Genomic DNA, 20,349 nt, shown 5'->3' with positions numbered 1-20,349 from the left:
AACGGAGTAGTTGAAAGAAAAAATTGAACACTCCAAGAAATGGCTAGAACAATGCTCAACAAACATAACTTGCCAAAATACTTCTGGGCAGAAGCCGTTAGCACAGCTTGCTATGTTAGTAACCGGGTTATCGTTGGATCCAAGTTAGGAAAAACCCCATATAAGATATGGAAGGGTAGAAAACCTAACATTTCACACTTTAAGGTTTTTGGATGTAAGTGTTTCGTATTAAACGATAGGGATCATTTAGCAAAATTTGACTCAAAGTCCGATGAAGGAATTTTCATAGGATATGCCATGAATAGCAAAGCATATAGGGTATTCAACAAAAGAATTCAAACTGTTCAAGAATCAACCCTGTTGTGTTTGATGAAACTAACCCTCAAGCATCCAAAACACCTATTAAGATAAATGAAGAAAAGCAAGTGACCACCTTTAGAATTGAAAAAGAATTAGAACAACTTAAGTTAAATAATGATGAAGATACAAACCGTCAAGATACAAACATCAATCATCTAGGATCATCTCCTCAAAAGTTTAACCAACCAAAAGAAAAGGAGAATCATGAACTACCTAAATCTTCGAAATCTGTAAAAAAAATCATCCAACTAATCTTATCATAGGTAGTCCATCCCAAGGAGTTAGCACCAGATCTCACCTAAGAAGTGGATGTAATCATATCGCTTTCGTATCTCATCTAGAACCTAAAAACTTTGAAGAAGCTAAAAATGATGGAAAATTGGATTAATGCCATGCAAGAAGAACTAGATCAATTTGAAAGAAACAAAGTATGGCACTTAGTTCCTAAACCCAAAAATACTACAATAATTGGCACAAAATGGGTGTTTAGGAATAAGAAAGATGAAGATGGGAACATTGTTAGAAACAAAGCTAGATTGGTAGCCCAAGGGTATAACCAACAAGAGGGTATTGACTATGATGAAATTTATGCCCCGGTAGCAAGACTAGAAGCTATTAGGATGCTCCTTGCCTTTGCTTGCTACAAAAACTTTAAGTTATTTCAAATGGATGTTAGTAAAAGCGCATTTTTAAATGGATACATAAATGAAGAAGTATAGGTCAAACAACCTCCAGGATTTGAGAGCCACACTCATCCTGATTACGTATACAAACTCTCAAAAGCCCTTTACAGACTCAAGCAAGCACCAAGAGCATGGTATGAGCAGTTAAGCAAATTTCTCCTAGAAAATGGATTCACAAGAGGAAAATTTGATACTACTCTCTTCTTAAAACATAAGGAAAATGATATGCTTGTCATACAAATTTATGTGGATGATATCATTTTCGGTGCCACAAATGAAACCTTGTGTCAAGATTTTGCTCAAATTATGCAGGAAACAATTAAGATGAGTATGATGGGTGAGCTAACCTTCTTCTTCGGATTACAAATTAAGCAAATGAAACATGGAATCTTCATAAATCAAGCAAAATACGTCAAGGACATGTTAAAGAAATTCAACCTTGAAATGGGTAAGTCTAAGGTAACTCCTATGAGCATCACAACTAAGCTTGACGCCGATGAAAAAAGGAAAAATGTTGACCAAAAACTCTACCATGGAATGATCGGTAGTTTATTGTATCTCACTTCCAACAGGCTTGATATAATGTTCAATGTTTGTCTTTGCGCTAGATTTCAATCTTGTCCCAAAGAATCTCATCTTCAAGCAGTCAAAAGAATCTTTAGATACTTGGCAGGCACTTTTGACTTAGGACTCTTCTATCCTAAAACTGCTCCCTTTGACCTCACATGCTACTCTAATGCTGACTACGGTGGTTGTAAAACCGATAGAAAAAGTACTAGTGGAACATGTCATTTCCTTGGCCACTCTCTTGTGTCCTAGTTTTGCAAAAAACAAACCTCCGTAGCTCTCTCAACCACTGAGGCTGAGTATATAGCAGCCAGCAACTGCTGTGCCCAAGCCTTATATATGAAACAACAACTTGAGGACTTCCAAATCTTAGTTAATGCATAGCGACAATACTAGTACCATCAACATCTCAAAGAATCCATGCCTCCATTCTAGAACTAAGCATAATGAAATTAGGCACCACTTCATTTGAGACCATGTTCAAAAGGGAGACATTGAGTTGGTTTATGTTCCTACTAAAAATCAACTCACCAACATTCTCACTAAGCCACTCAATGAAGAAAGATTCCACAAAATTCGACATGCCCTACGCATGTGTACCCCTTCAGATATATTATAGGATACTTGTGTCGGTTCTTACCCCTTTATCTTGCTCACCATTCACTTAACCAAGTTATTCTCCTTCTTCCTGCTCTTGTCGACGAACACAGGGTATTCGTCGCTGAGAATTATGAATAATTCGTTGACAAACACAGGGGTCTAGTCAATGAATTTGCCTTAATTTGGTCGACGAACACAGGGCCTCGTCGAAGAAATCTGTCAGGATACTTATTATTCCCATTTGTACAGACACTTCTCTCTACAAACCCTAGTCGTTTCCCCTTCAATCATCTCCTTCCTCTCAGCACTCTGTCCCTCTTTCAACCCACCTTGCGCTGCCCTCTATCTCCTTCCACCTCTCTTTCGCTACCACACACGCTCTCACCTTCGAAGCTCTCTGTCATCCCTTAGCTCTCTCATCCTATCGGCTCTCCCATCCTCTTCCAACTCTCTCCATCCCTTCGTCCCTAATGGATCCCCATTCGAAACACCGCAACCTTCAAACTAAAGCCAGCGAAGGTTCCTCTCATCGCCCTACCTCCGGTCCTCCTGCGCCTACCGCCGCAAATCCTGACCCGCATTTCATCTCTCCCAAAGCTGCCTACCGCTATCAAAATAACATTCTCAAGCGGCATATAGTCTACGGAAAAATCATGCCCTTCGATTTCCTCCAGCTCCATTTCCCCACTCTTCTCTCCAAGATTAAAGCCCTCGGGTGGGATGCCCTTTTTGACCTTGATGAGCTCGTCTATAAGGATTTAGTTCATGATTTCTACGCAAATTTTGTTCCCTCACATCGCGGAATTGCCGCCTACTCCACAGTTCGCGGGACTATTATTCAGCTCTCTGAGGACACATTCTCTGCTGTGCTCGGTTGCACCCCTTATCCCCTTTGAGGCCTCCCCAAGTCATCTTGGCCCACACGATTTGACTGGCTCAACTTGCACGCCACACTCAAGCTAATTACTGGTAATCCTCGCATTCCCGTGATTGCTCACCCAAAATCCAAGGACCTCACAGTTGAATTTCGGGTCCTTCACCATATGATCATGTACAATTTGTGCCCTCGCACTGGTGGCAGGGATTGAGTCACCCCAAGCGATATCTTCAGCATGTACTGCCTCTGGTTTGGCCATGGCATATACCTTCCATTCATGAGGAAGGCCTCAAACGGCAGTGAGGTTGTCTTCCTTACAATCGTCTCCTCACGACCTTCTTTGATCACTTCAACCTTATTCGCGCCGGCTTGCCCTATATTCATCTTGCTCTAGAATATATATACACTAAGGCGACCCTTCGTCGTATGCACTTTGAAAAAGATGAAGAAACCAACACGTGGGTCAAAGCCCACGAGTAGGACCATCTTCCGGTCGATAAAGTTGAGGCCGCCATGGAGGCCGATGAAGAGGAAGGCGAGCATGAGGACACTGCATTTGGCCATATCCTGGAGCGTCTGGATGAGCTTCAGCATGCCATGACCCAATCCGAAATTCGTCACCATAATCGATTTGATTCCTTAGATGCGTCTCTTGCTCGGAAAGGAAAAACTAATCGTGCTCGCTTTAACACCCTCGACGCCTCTTTTGCTGCACTCTTTGACCGTCTAGGTCGCCCACGCGAGTTGCGCTTTGTCTCCGCTTTCCCCCAATTTTGATTATGGCAAAGGGGGGGAAATAATTTTAGGTTTCTACTCGGATGTATTCGGATGTATTTAGAATGAATTAGCTTTGTAATCACTGCACGCAATGTAGAAATTTAGTACTGAGATTATTGAACTTAGCAAGCATTGAAAATTTTTGAACATAAATGCTCTATCTGTGTACAAACATGCTTGAATGATTGATATACTGGACTGTTATTTTTTATGCAGGGTTAATTGGGAAATGTCTTACTTATAAACGGCATGCTGCCGAAAATTTAAATAAAATCTTCTTTCATACAATGAAAACATTAAGGGGGAGAATTTTATTTAAACTCTAAAACCTATTCATTTAGTAAGGGGGAGCATATATTTTTCAAAGAGAACACTAATGGTTTGCCATCATCAAAAAGGGGGAGAATGTTAGACCAAGTAGTTAAGGGTCTTTCATTCCTACTATGTTTTGATGACAATAACCCATTAGCAATTCTTTAAGGCTACTAACCTTTTTCTCTAAGTCATATTCAGTTGCACAGAACGGCACCAGAACCAACAAGTTTCAAATCAGTCAAAGCAACTCATGTCATAACCAAAGACACAGCCACTCAAAGCATTCATGGGATCTACACAATATACAAATGATCCAAAGGATGAGTGTGAAAGTGAGAGAGACTATTTTGTAAATCCCTTGTATATGGAGTGACTCAAAATTAAGAGCAAAAAATGGGCATATCACACACGCACAACATAAACAAATAAAGCTATTAAAAGTGTCTAAAGAAACCCCCAAACGAACAAGGACCTTCTTAGAACTTAAAAGAAAATTTTCCAAAGAAGTAAGAAGGGACTCGTCGACGAACACAGGGCTTCGTCGACGAGCGTAACACAGACCTTTGTCAATGAACATAGGGTTCTCATTAACGAAAAGAAACCGGGAGGCACTTGAATTCAAAACCAAACACTCGTCGACGAACACAGGGTGTCGTCGACGAATGTTATGAAGAACTCGTCGACGAACACAGGGTTCTCGTCGACAAATAGAAACCGAGAGGCACTTGAATTCAGAACCAGTAACTCGTCGATGAACATAGGGCTTCGTCGACGAATTTACTGAAGAGCTCGTCAACGAGTTTCAGATTTCGTTGACGAACGTCAGGCAACAGCATTCATTAAATGCAGCAGAATAGCTAGTTTGACCCTTGTCTTACATTAATAAATGCCCAACGGCTCTCCAGCATTCCTCTCACCCATTTGGTGTTTAAATAGGAGTTATTGCATTTACTTCTTACTAAGAAAGTTTATATTGTATCAAGATCATTTATTGGTGCTTTCGTTCTAGGGTTTGCTCATACACTCACTTGACCTCTTCCTGCTGCTTTTACTTTTGTTTCTACTCCATTGATAAGAGGACATTGAGTGAGGTTATTGTTGTGATACTCAACTCAAAGGGAGCATTTAAATTCGTATTTATTTCTCATCAACTTCTTGTAAAGAAAGGCCCTTTGTGAGCCATTATAGGGTGTCTCTAAGTGAGTACCTTGTTGAAACTCTTTGTGAGCAGCTGTGTGTATTTGGCTTCTCCGCCTAAAGGAGGATCATAGTAGATTTGGGGAATCCTTGAGTTGGTCTCAAGGCGTGGACGTAGGCGGGGTGCTAAACCATGTAAATGTCTCCGCGTTAAGTTTCTCTTCTCTCATATCTCTTTTATACTATTATTGCGATTTGTTGCATTTTACACTGTGATATTATGTACTTGTTTTGGTAAGATTTTTGTATTTGTAGAAAGGTTGCATATCCGCGAAAAAAGTCTATTCACCCCCCCCCCTCTAGACGCTCAACCGAACCACGTAAATATCACGTCGTCGACGAGGTCAAGAAGGCAATTCATTGACAAATACTATTCCTCGTCGATGAAATTCCAAGCTAAAAAAAATAGTCTCTTGGTATCTTCTCGTCAACAAAGCGCACCCTCGTCGACGAGCCCAAAATGCCACATTGTTGACAAACGCGAAGCGTTCGTCGACGAAGTCTGCTGCCACCCCCTTTTTCTATTTCCATTTTCCTCTCTCTTTATTGTTTAAATACCATTACTCTTCAGGTCATACCAGTAAGTGTGATATTGTGTCAGAAGTTTTGGCTTTTGAAGGTGAGGGAGTAAAGGAATGTGATTATTCATCGAATAGAGAGGAAACAAGAGAAGAAAATTTGATGAAAATCAAAAATAATGAGACGGATCCAAGAGTTTTAAGGTCTTCAAAGTGAAAGAATCATGGGACAATGGGGAGTTGTGCTTATCGGGACACACAAGTTGTAACCTGTTCATTAAAAAATTCTTTATGATTAACACCATTTTAGTGTGGAACATACAAGGGTTGGGTTGTTCTCGGAGTCTTCTAAAAGCTATTATTCGGAAGTTCCATGTTGTAGTGGTAGCTATTCTTGAACCTTTTCATAATTTGGTTGCTATGCCGAGGTTAGTTTCTTTTTTAGGTTTTCAATATTTATGTTGCAATGAAGATTCAGGAGGGAAAGACTAGGTTTTGTGGAAGGAAAATTATCATGTGGATACAAAAAATGGGTTTTACGTATATTTAAACATATTGTCATTTACAGCAGTATTTCCCAAACACAATGCATATATAAATATAGTTATTTTCCCAAAATCAATTGTTGTAAGATTATTCATATATTTTTATAAAATAACTAACTTAGTTTATCCCTTTACCTGATTCTTGAAAAAGCCCCTAAAATAATCAACTCAACGCCCGCAGGGTTCCCTGGTCAACACCCTAAAAATAACATCTCCCAGAACTAAACTTCAGTATTTCATCCTATATAACATTTCCTACAACTATGGTAAAGTCAAACTCCGAGTAAAAAGTTTTACCTTAAACTAGGGATGAATTCTAAAGTAGCTCCACCAACGATCCACTCCGGTAGGTTTGCAGAGAACTTCTCTAGGAGTGTCGTGGTGGCTTCAAATCATCGAACCGGTGAGAATCCAGCCCGAGATTTTAGAAAGAATGTAGGAGAGATGAAATGAGGAGAGAGATGGAGGTTCTCACAAGTTTTTCAGCCAAAAAATAAAGGTTATGCCTATTTATACACTGGCCTTCGTCGACGAGGTCAAGAGGCAATTCGTCGATGAACTCTCCCCCTCATCGACAAAATTCAGAGTTGCTCAAAACAACCTCTCAGTATCCTCTCATCGACGAGTCACGTCCCCGTCGATGAGTCCCTCATGTGCTCTCGTCGACGAATTCCCTGCCTTCATCAATGAGGCCTTGTTAATTATTCTTTAATTCCTATTTTCCCTCCTTCTGCCATTATTTAAATACTATAATTTCTCTAGGTTACTACATTCTTCCTTCCTTATAAAATTTTGTCCTCGAAATTTGTTATTTATATGATTCATCAACCTTTAAAAAAAAATAAAAAACAAAACGGTCTACTTATTTTATTACTTATCCTCACTTGTGGCGGAGGAATACCGTGGTTACATTCCAAGTCCTGGGGGATTACGTATACAAAAGAAAATTCCCCCAAAACTAAAATATTACTTACTAACTAAATTATTACATGTACTTGCAAAAGAAATATTACATGACTACTTAAGTTTCTTGAAATAATTGCAGATATTTCTGCCTAATCTGTTACTCGGATTCCCAAGAAGCCTTTTCAACCGCATGATTTCTCCACAAAATTTTTATTAGAGAAATCTTCTTGTTACATAATTCTTACACTTTCCTATCCAAAATCTATACTAGCACCTCCTCATACTCTAATGAATCACTAAGCTCCAATTTACCATAACTGATTGCATGAGAAGGGTCTGGGATGTACTTCCTTAACATGAAAACATGGAATACGTCATGCATCCTGAATAATACAGGTGGCAAAGCTAACCTGTAGGCAACCAGCCTCACTTTATCTAGAATCTTAAATGGACCGATAAACCTAGGGTTAAGTTTACCTTTCCTTCTGAATCTCATAACCCCTTTCAACTGAGCTATCTTCAAAAATACATAATCACCGATGTTAAACTCCAATTTCCTGCAGCGGGTATCAGTGAAACCTTTTTGTCGGCTCTAAGCTAGACTAATTATGTCTCTGATAAGCCAAACCTTATGACATGCTTGCTGAACAAGCTCTGTTCCCACAACTAGCCACTCACCCCCTTCATCCCAAAATAAAGGAGAACAACATCTCTTGCCATACAATGCTTCAAACGGTCTCATGCCAATGCTAGTCTAATAACAGTTATTATACGAAAATTTCACCAGTGGCATAAATCAAGTCCAACTACCCCCGAAATCTAACACACATGCTCGAAGCATATCTTCTCATATTTGTATCATCCTATCAGTCTGCCCGTCTGACTGAGGATGGAATGTCGTGCTAAACGATAACTAAGACCCTAGAGCTTCCTGCAAACTTCTCCAAAAATGTGACGTAAAGCATGGGTTTCGATCTAACACTATAGATACTGGCACCCCGTGAGAATGAACTATCTTTTGAATATAAATCTCCGCCAAACGATTGAGAGAGTAGCTGGTCTTTATAGGTAGGAAATGGGCAGTCTTAGTCAACCAATCTACTATCACCCATATCGCATTCTGATCATGTAACGCCGTTGACAGTCCTAATACAAAATCTATAGATATATAATCCCACTTCCACTCTAGGATAAATAGCAGCTACAACTGACCCTATGGCCTCTGGTACTCAGCTTTTACCTACTGACACGTCAAATACTGGGATATATACTTGGCAATATCTCTCTTTATACCACTCCACCAGCACGACTCTCGCAGATCCTTATACATTTTCGTGCTTCCGGGATAAACTGTGTACAAAAAACTGTGAGCTTCCTCTAGAATGGTCTTCCTGATGTTAGTATCGGCAAGAACACATAGTCTAGAACAGAACCACAGAGCTCCGTCATCTGCAATACTGAATTCCTCTCCCTGACCATTCTGCACTTTGTCCCTCGCCTCTGTTAATTCTGGGTCTTCTTTCTGAGTAGCTTTAATCCTTTCCTCCAGAGTGGGTTGCACTAATAAACTATCAATATGAGCCTGGGAACCACTCTTGACTAACTCTATACCGTATCTCTCCAGATCCATCATAATCAGATACTGGATCTCCATAGCCACCAACACTGATTCCCTAGACTTCTTACTCAAAGCATCAGCTACCACATTTTCTTTTCCTGGGTGGTAACTGATAGTGCAATAAAAGTCCTTAATAAGCTCTAACCATCTTCTCTGCCTCATATTCAGTTGCTTTTGATTGAAAAAGTACTTTAAACTTTTATGGTTAGAGAAGATCTCACACTGCTCGCCATACAAGTAACGCCTCCAAATCTTCAATGCATGTACTACTGCAGCCAACTCAAGATCATAGGTAGGGTAGTTTTTTTCATATTCTTTCAACTGTCTAGAAGCATATGCCACCACCCTATCATGCTGCATCAATACACAGCCAAGTCCTTTCAAGGACGCATCATTATAGATTAATCCTCTCCCCCTGACGAAATGATCAACACTAGTTTCGTGACAAGTCTCTGTTTCAATTCTTGAAAACTCTGCTCACAACTATCATCCCACTCAAACTTGATATTCTTCCTAGTCAGTCGTGTTAGAGGCCCCGATAACGCTGAGAACCCATCAACGAAACAACGGTAATACCCAGCTAGTCCTAAGAAACTCCTGATCTCTTAGATGTTCCTCGGTCTAACCCAATTCACTACCACCTCAATCTTATTAGGATCCATAGAAATACCATCTCCAGAAATAACATGCCCCAAAAACACGACCTTATCCATCCAGAATTCATATTTACTGAACGTGGCGTACAACTTCTTCTCCCTAAGCATCTGTAGGGCCTGCCTCAAGTGCATCTCATGCTCCTTATAATTCCTCGAATAGACCAGTACATTATCAAAAAAACAACAATGAAATGATCTAGGTATTGGTGGAACACTCTATTCATCAAGTCCATAAATACCGCAGGAGCATTCATCAAACAAAACGGTATAACAAGAAATTCATAATGTCCGTACCTGGTCCTGAAAGCCATCTTCGAGACATCTTCTGCTTTCATTTGTTGGATCTAAGGTCAATCTTCAAATACACCCGTGTACCCTAGAGCTGGTCAAACAAATCATCTATATGGGGTAGAGGATATTTGTTCTTGATTGTCACTTTATTAATCACCCGATAATCTATACACATCCTCATAGACCCGTCCTTTTTCTTCACAAATAGAACTGAAGCTCCCCATGGAGATACACTAGGTTTTATAAAGCCCTTATCAAGCAAATCTTGTAGCTTCTTCAATTCTGCAAACTCTGCTGGTGCCATTCGGTAAGGTACTTTAAAAATCGGTGCTTACCCTGGAAGCAAATCAATAGAAAAATCTATCTCACGATCAGGTGGCAAGCCTAAGAATTCATCTGGAAAAACATCTGTAAACTCTTTTACTACAGGCGTGCTAGCGAGTTGCAATTCATTCCTTGAAATTTCCTTCACAAATGCCACAAATCCCTAACAACCACTCAGCAGTAGTCTCCTCGCCTGAACAACTGAAACTAGCTGAGGCGGGGATTGCACTTGTGATTCTACAAATCTGAATTCCGCTTTTTATGGAGGTTTGAATATCACTTCTCGTGCATGACAATCTATGCTGAAAAAGTTAGCTACTAGCCAATCCATACCAAATATTACATCGAACCCATGGATATCCAGCACTATTAAATTAGAAAACAAGATTTTCCCCAGAATATTGACTGAACAACCCCAAAGCACCCTACTACACCTCACTGCTGACCTAGTCGGTGTAGATACCAACATTTCAATGTCTAGCAATTGTGTTTCTGCCCCACATAGTCTAGTGCACTCCAAAGACACAAACGAGTGTGTGGCTCCTAAATCAAATAATGCAATAACTTTAAAAGAAAACATACTAACCATACTTGTCACCACATCACCTGTCGTCTCAGCATCACCGAGCGTCAGAGCAAACACTCTAGCTAGAGCCATATTCCTTTGCTGGCCCCCACGTGGTGCCTGATAGCCTCCTCGGTACGATCTGGGAGCAGGAGCTGCATCTAGTGGTGCAGGGTAGTCTCACACCATATGCCCCTATCTACTAGAGCGATAGCAAACAGCTCCACCTACTCGACACTCTCCCCAGTGTCTCCTCCCACAAGTCTGACAAACATGAGGACTCTACACTGTATGAACCTCACAACCTCCAGTCTCTTATCTCCGTCCTCTGCCATGGTTTCCACTCCTCCACTGACCTTGTCTAGGACCCTGCTGGTAGCCCGAAGATGCAGATCTCTTCCTCTATCCCTAGTCCTCTACATCCATACGCTCACCAACCTCTGCCAAGGTTACTCTATCGACTAACTTAACAAAATCCTAGATCTTTAGTACCACCACCTACTTGAATATACTCCGCCTCAAACCTCTTTCAAACTATCTCACCTTTTTCACCTCATCAAGTAGGATATACAGAGCGAAAAGAGAGAGCTCTATAAATCGCACCGTATACTATTGGACCGATAACTGTCCTTACTTCAGACTCAGGAACTCTTCCACTTTAGCCTCCCGATGGTAGCTAGAAAATATCTATCGAAGAACAATTCGTTAAACTGATCCTAAGTCGTGGCTATCGGCGTAGTCCTCTGTTGCTCTAGAAACCTCACAGCAGTCCACCACCTCTTAGCCTCTCCTATCAGTTCATAAGTGGAGAAGAGGACCCTTTGTTCTTCCATACACTGCAACACAACTAAAACTTTCTCGATCTCTGGCATCCAATTCTCAGCGGCTGCAGAATCAACTCCTCCTAAAAATTTTAGAGGATTCATCTTCGTAAACTTCTCTATGGTACACCCATGGCCTACATATGGACCACTCTACTCTCTAGAGATCCTAGTGATCTCATCCATAACCTGCTGAGCCATGCTACATGGTACTACGTCAGAATCAGACCCACCTACACCCGAGGGCCCTGCCCCATCACTGCCACTCGCATGGGCACTACCTCCTCCTGGATCCATACTAAAAAACAACAAACCTAACTCAAAAATATTATCCTTATAATTTACCCACTTAACCTAGCCTCTTATCTCAACATTCTCAACTTATTTCTAACTTCGGTCCTACATTCTAGGAACATAACCCAACAATAGCTTACTATGGTTTTCCTGAAATCGTCACCCCAAGAAAAACATAGAAACCACCACAAAAGTCCTACCTCTAGACTGTATAACAAAACCTTAAATCATTTTCCTATACTCTAGTATTGTTTCCGCTGCACTCTAAAGTCTACAAAACCTAGCAACCTAAGCTCTGATACCAAATTGTGACGACCTGCTTAATTTTCACATTTTTTTTCATATCATAGTATAATAAAAACAAATATCACAAACCCAGCAGATCATAACCACCCTGAACCCATGGGTACTAGGGATACATCAGGAATACAATACGGAAGCCTAAGCAGCAGAAAACATAAAATCATAAACATCTCAGGATACTATATACACAATACCATCCATTACACTACCAGAGTTACTAAATCCATTGTAATCATATTTATATACAACCCAAAAGAGACCTGGTCACTTTCCACAAAATCCATCTGACCCTATCAAAATACTTACCCTTTAGAAAGGGCAGATCGGTTGTATCTATCTCAGCAGAGCTTTGTTCGCTCTCCTATCAGGGCCTACTGAAATATTTATATAATTTGGGGTGAGACACCTCTTAGTAATGGAAATAAACTAATACCAGTGTGTGGCATCATGAGTTTTTCCATGTCATTCATAAATCATATATATAAACGTATATATAGTAAATGGAACATTGCCAAACATAATGCATATATGAATATAGTTATTTTCCCAAAATCAAATGTTGTAATATTATTCATATATTTGTATAAAATAACTATCTTAGTTTATCCCCTTACCTGATTCCTAAAAAAGCCCCTAAAACAATCAACTCAACACCCACAGGGTTCCCTGGTCAACACCCTAAAAACAACATCTTCCAGAACTACACTTCAGTATTTCATCGTATATAACATTTCCTACAACTATGGTAAAGCCAAACTCTGAATAAAAAACCTTACCTTAAACCAAGGATGAATTCCAAAGTAGCTCTACTAACGATCCACTCTGGTAGGTTTTGTAAAGAACTTCCCCAAAAGCATCGTGGTGGCTTCAGATCGTCGAACCGGCGAGAATCTAGCCCGAGATCTTAGAGTGAAGGTAGGAGAGATGAAATGAGGAGAGAGAGGGAGATTCTCGTAGGTTTTTCGGCCAAAAAATGAAGGTTAGGCCTATTTATACACTGGCCTTCGTCGATGAGCCACGTCACCTCGTCGACGAGGTCAAGAGGCAATTCGTCGATGAACTCTCCCCCTCGTCGACGAAATTCAAAGCTTCCCAAAACACCCACTAGGTATCCTCTCATCGACGAGACACGTCCCCGTCAACGAGTCCCTCATGTGCTCTCGTCGATGAATTCCACGCCTTCTTCAACGAGGCCTTGTTAATTATTCTTTAATTCATCTTTTCCCTCCTTCTTCCATTATTTAAATACTATAATTTCTCTAGGTTACTACATATTTCATTTGGCATATATGGAATAATTGCCTAGGAAGTCTTTTGATCATTGTCCAATGGTGGTTGATTTGTGGACTCCTCGGGCAACATTTGGTTCGTCTCCTTTTAAATTCCAAAATATGTGGGTTTCTCACAGTTCTTTTTTGGGCTGTGTGGAGGAGGTGTGGAAGCTACCGGAAACTTCGAGTGGTGTATTTAAACTAGGGGCAAAGCTTAAAAAACTAAAAAATGTGCTAAGGACTTGGAATAAATAGACCTTCAATTGGGAAAATCTTGATATTCAAGCTCTTGAAGAAAATTTGAAGATACTTGAGTTTCAACTTCAGGTTCAGTTTTATCCACAAGTTGACGCTGAATTTTTTAGTACCAAAATGGAGTTGACAAAGTGAGAGCCTAGAGAAGAAACTTATTGGGCTCAAAAATATAAAAAGAAGTGGCTTCCTGAAGGAGATCAAAATTCTGGGTTTTCTCATACTTATGTTAAATTGAGATGGAAGAAATCTATGGTGACTAGTATGCATTTGGCAGATGGCTCTATTTTTCTTCCTCCAAGGAAATTCATCAAGGAGCTATTAATTACTTCCATGACTTTCTGACTGAGGAGTAAGAGGTTATTCATGCGGATTTGGATCCTTTTATTCAGCCAATTTTAACTATAGAGGAACATTCCATGCTCAGTGCGAATCCTACAGTTAAGGAAGTTCGTGCTGCGGTTTTCTCTATTCTGAAGCATAGTTCCCCTAGTCCTGATGGATTTGGGTCTGGTTTCTATATGGCTTGTTGGGATATTATAAAAGATAATTTTGTTGAAGCAACGAAGGATTTTCTTAGGGGAACAGAGCTTCCTAGGTTATATTCTTCTTCTTTCATTGTTTTGACTCCTAAAGTGTTGGATCCAAAGATTTTTGATAAGTTTAGACCTATAAGTTGGTGTTCTGTGGCATACAAAATTTTTTCGAAGATTTTAGTGGCTCGATTGACATGGGTTTTGTATAAGATGATATATCAAGAATAAGGAGCTTTTATTCAAGGTTGTAGTATTTTTCAAAATATTACTTTGGCCCAGGCGATGGTGCATTCGATCCACATGAAGAATCAGGGTTGCAATGTAATGCTAAAGATTGATATGGCCAAGGCTTATGACCGAGTCAATTGACGTTTTCTCTTAGACGTCTTGGTGGCTTTTGGTTTTGGTGATTTTTGTAGGATTATAGCACATTGTATTCAATCTCCTTGGTTCTCTATTATGCTTAATGGCTCCTTCAAGGGTTTTTTTAAACCAACGAGGGGATTGCATCAAGGGGATGCTCTCTCGCCTTTCCTCTTTATTTTGATGGAAGAAGTCTTGTCCAGGTTGTTGCAACCATGGTCTCAAATTTCCACGAAACTATCGAAATTTCCAATTTCCGTCACCTTCGAAATCGAAATGGCAGTCGATTTCCATCTTGCATAATTTCTGTCAAAATCTTTACAAATCATCCGAAATTTATCGAAACCTCGAAATTTTAGCGAAATTTGTCGAAATTTATCAAAACCTCAAGAGTGAAGTGAAATTTATCTTTTAATTTATTTTATTTATTTTATTGAAACAAAAGGTTATCACAAGTGCTTTTGAAATTATATGAAAAAATAAACTTATAGTAATATTTTATTTATCTGTTCATGTCTCAATTATCAATATTTTTATAATAAATAATATTTAAATGATTTATGAATTTCATTTGCATTAACTAAATATGTTTGATGTACGTTATCTTACAAACATGTTTGATATACATACTATTTTACAACTTTTCCACCTCATACAAAACATAGATGTATTTAATTTGTAATATATTAGTCTTAAAACTTATATTTTTATGTTTGTTAACAATTTCTAAAGTTTCACAAAGAATTCCATGCTTTACTACTAGTTTCCGTTATTTTTTCAAATCAAAATCAACACCGAAATCGAAATTTGCGTCGAAATTTCTGTACTTTTGAAGCTTCAAAACTTGAGTGGAAATCGAAATTTAAGACCTTGGTTGCAACATAATTTTATGTCTGGCAAGATTGGTAGATTTTTCCATCCTGTCAGGGCTCCTATTGTCTCACATCTTCTTTATGCAGATGATTTATTGATTTTTTATGATGGAGATGCAAGGTCATTTCATAATTTGTTGAAGACTCTTGAGATGCATGAAAATTGGTCGAGCCAATGTATTAGTAAGGAAAAATCCGCTGTTTATTTTTCTAAGCTCCTTAACATATCAAGGCGTTGGGAGATTATGAGGACCTCGAGTTTTTTTGAAGGATCCTTTCCTACAACATACTTAGGCGTTCTTCTTGTGTATAGTCGGCTTAAAGAAAGAGTCTTGGAACCTTTGGTTAATAAAATTCAATCTAAGGTGGCGGGTTGGAAGCTTAAGCTTTTGTCGCAAGGTGGACGGTTATTTCTGTTGAAACATGTCCTGTCACCTATGCCATCTCACTTGCTGGTTGTGCTTGGCATACCTCGTTCTACCCCGAAGAAGGTAAACTCGATTTTATCCTCATTCTTTTGGGGAGAGGAAAATGGAAAGTTTAAGCATAATTGGCGGGCCTGGAAGAAATTATGTGTTCCCCAGCTGTAAGGAGGTTTGGGAATTAGAGATTTTTTGGAGGTGCATAGATCTCTTCATATGAAGTTTGTTTGGCGTTTGTTGAAAATAGATAATTTATATTCGAGATTTTTTAAGGCTAAATATGTTAAAAAAGGTCATCTTGCTCTTGCTAGCAATTATTTAGGTTGTTCGAGGTTTTGGAATGCCTTAATGCAGGTTTTTCCTGATGTTTGTGAGAACACCATTTGGAGAGTTCATGATGGACAGGTCTCCTTTTGGTTCGATCAATGGCTGAATTCCGGGCCTTTTTGTATAATGGCGGAGGACATCTCCTATCCTTTTATCTAGGTGCGGGATTGTAGGGATGATAATGGGTGGAATTATGAACAAATGCAAGAACTTATTGGTCAGGATCTCTTAGGCGACATTTTGCCCTTGTTGCCTATTAAGAAACAGGGTCTAGATGTGCTAATATGGAAACCGACTTTGGATGGAAGTTTTTCATCATCTAGTGCTTGGGAAATTATCAAATTAAAGCAAGGCAAATACCTGGGTATGGAGTGGATATAGCATAATTTTCTCCCAAAAAAAGTCTAAGTGTGAATATGGAAGGCACAATTCAATTGTATGTTTGTGGATATGTACGTTCAGCATTGTGGTATTCATTTTGCTTCAAGATGTGATTGTTGTCTTAACAGGAAGATTGAAATGCTTGATCATGTGTTGAGTTCAAGGGAGGTGGCTTCGTTTGTTTGGGATAAAGTTGCTTGTATTTTGGGTTTGCCGACATTCATTGCGGGAACCTGGTGGGGGCGTGTCTTTTATTGGTTTTCTTTAGCAAAAAAAATCTTCTTGAATGTGGCATTATTGGGTTAATACCCTCTATAATCACTTCGAAGCTTTAGAAATTCTAGTGCAAATCTAGGATGGAAAGTACGGTGGAGTCTAAGGAGGGGGTTTGGAGATCCATTTTTTATTTTATTTTTTTGGATTAGGCATATTTTGATAGAGCACTCTGTCTTGCAATCCGGGTCCGAGGGGTTTGATTTATTTGATATACCTCGAGTAGTGCCTCATAAACTTAGAATACAATGTACGGTTGTTTGGGAGAAACCATGAATGGGTTTTGTGAAGTTGAATATTGATGGAAGCTGTGGAGGTAATCCGCATTCGTGTGGGGGTGGAGGCACTATTGGGGATTTCTCTGGCAAACTTAAAGGTGTCTTTTCTTCTTATTTTGGACAAGGTACGAATAATGAAGATGAGTTTCATGCTTTGCACATGGGGGTGTTATTATGTAAGGATCTGGGCTTTTATAATATTATTATTAAATGTGACTCTAAACTAATTGTTGATTGGATCAATAATGAGAAATGCACGTTGTGGTATTTATGGGATTTTTGGGAGGAGATTGTTTCGGCGCTTCAAACTCTTCAATTCTCTATTTGACACATTTATAGAGAGGCTAATCAAGTGGCAGATTATCTTACTCGTCAAGGTGAAGAAGGTTTGTTTTATAGTTTTGAGGAAGGGGATGAGCTTCCGAGGAAGCTTAGAGGCATATTGAGACTTGATAGTCTCGGCTTTTCTAGCATTAGGCATTAGGTATGTGTAGTTTGCTTGGTTGTGTGATTTTGGTAGGTTTTGGGTCATTTGGTTTGGCTTGTTTAGTTTTGGTTTCTGTTTTTGGTTTAGGTTTGTGGTTAGTTTTTGGGAAGGTTTTATTGTTTATTTGTTTTCTCCCAGCGGCTTTGCTTGTAACCACGGTTTTCCTTCGCTATAAGTGAAGGTTATTAATAAATTTAGGACGAGACCGTTATGTGGATGGCTACCGATTCTTTATAAAAATAAAAATAAAAAGTATCTCCGATAACAAATTGTTGATCAAAATCAACTTTATATAAACCATTAGAAAAAGTACCAAATCCAAAAATAGCGACATTAAACTTAGAACACTTTTTCCATCAAAAAAATGAGAAGTATAATGACTTCTATTCAAAAGTAAAACAAAAATCAGATTCTTCCATATGGAGGTTACACGAGTAGTGTTCTTTAATAACAAAACATACTAGGAAAAGTTTAAAGTCTGACTACTCTTGTCTACACCACTTTAATGTTGACTTTGTTTCCTATATTAATCTTCAAACTCACCTTCATTTAGCATCAACATCTAACCACCAAGTGAGGAATATCAATTTGATTCAAAACCTAAAGCTAGAGAGGTACTTCTTTACCACCAATTCTTAAATTTCAAACAACTAACTTGTTCATATCCAAATTTGTGATAGAAATTGCCCTTTTCGTACCTTAAAATTATGTACTTCAAGTATAAGCAACTACAAAGGCTTCCCACCATCTTCCTTGACTGTCACTTTCAATAATTAAATCTCAAACAATATGACCGCTAGAAAAGAATTTCCACAATTAATAGTCAATTTAAAATTCAAATACCATAGTCATATTTGTTTGAAGGGATATAACACTTTAAAATAGCGGTGTCTCTTTGAAAAGGTATTATCTGAAATCTTCATGTCTCTAGATAAGAGGTCTAAATAGGAAATCATCAAAATATCAAAATTGAAAAAAAAAAATTTGCTCCCTCTCTTATTTCTTACACAGTCAAATACACTATTTCCAAAGAAGTTTTGAAGAGAAATCTTTAGGTTTGTTGTCAACAAATTTTGTGGTAGTTTTGTTATATCTTGGAGGTAGTTGGCATCATTTTTTTTTATTTTTTTTTTTTTTAAGCTAGCTCATTCAGACAAGGCAAAATATCATCGCCAAAAAGATTTGTGGTGAACAGTATACTTTCGACTAATTAATCAAATTTGTGTGCAATAACTAGAGTCGCATGGTCTTTCATATTAAATTTGTTTTAGATTGTAGTATAAAATATAGGGTAGAAGGCTTCATAAACATTTGTCCCACATGAGAAGTTTTGAAATAATTAGGATACGACTATAAAATATTTCTCATCCCACCAATTAAAATTGAATTTGGAGAGAAAAGTAGAGCCATATAATTATGTGTAATATATATATTAAAATATTGCACGTGTGGGTTCAATTAAGACTTCATATTCAAAAATAATTTTTTTCAAACAACTCTTCATGTCTATAAATAAGGAGTCTAAATGGCAACATTAATCCATCATCAAAATATCAACATTGGTTTTCCCTCCCTCTCTTATTTTCTTTCACATTTAAATGCACTGTTTCCAAGGAATTTCAACAAAGAAATTTCAAGTTTACTACCTACAAAAACATTTCTAGTACCACCACCCCCCCACCCCCCCCCCCAAAACCCTTAAGAATGACCTTCCTTAGGAAGGAAGGGAGGGATAGTGACGAGTCATCCTGATTTCTTTCATACATTATAGATTTTTAGCCACCATTTCTTCCTTCTTCCTTCCTTGGGAACTGAACTTCCTTCAAGTTGCCTCCTCCATCTTGAGAGCACAAATTTCCAAAGCTAGCAAGATAGAATTGCCAATAAATTAACCTCTTCTATGCGTCACCAACTCTGAGATCAATGAAAGGATGGCTTCGTTAGGGACAATGTGGTTGAAAAGCTCCATAGCTAGGAGGTTCACTTCATCTACTAAAACTTGTAAACTAAAATCTAACTCACTGTTGGATAACAATTTGATAGTTTCTCACTTTGCATTAAAAACACAAGAAAAAAGGTCTTTAAACTCTTTAAGGAAAAGGAGGTTGGCTACTTCTGTTAGCTCTTCCCAAAGTGTTCTAGTCAGAGCTGGCTTCCTCATAACTTGTTCCATGTAAAAAGACATCAACGGGTGCACTTCAAGCATAAGGAGACAAATAAGCGTGCAAAATGCAACGGTGTGGGCGTTGAGTGTTGATTGCATGCGTGAAGCATTCTAGCACAAATATAGAACCAAATATGTGATGTTCGAAAGGATGCCTTTCACAAGAACTTAACAATATTGAGTTCAAAATAGAGAAGGGGGAAATCCAAGCGAACTCATCATTGCCAAAACAGTGGGATTATAAGAATTAACTTCTAATCAAATAGATCCCATGTTCACATTGCTTTTTTCAAATTCAAATTGTCTCAATGGCCACTATTTTTCTACTCCCCACATTGCTCCCTAAGACAGCATGAAAATTTATAAGAGCTCCAAACACGGCAATTCTCAACAATTTTATCCCCTAGCTTGGCATTTGTGTCATCGAGCATACGATTGTTGCATAATAAAGAATGGGCCTGCTCTTCTGCAAATACAAATCCAACGGAAAAAGCATAGAACTTCAA

Source organism: Malania oleifera, chromosome 2 (genome assembly GCF_029873635.1).
Source record: "Malania oleifera isolate guangnan ecotype guangnan chromosome 2, ASM2987363v1, whole genome shotgun sequence".
NCBI classification, from domain to species: domain Eukaryota; kingdom Viridiplantae; phylum Streptophyta; class Magnoliopsida; order Santalales; family Ximeniaceae; genus Malania; species Malania oleifera.
This window is presented reverse-complemented; position numbering follows the sequence as displayed.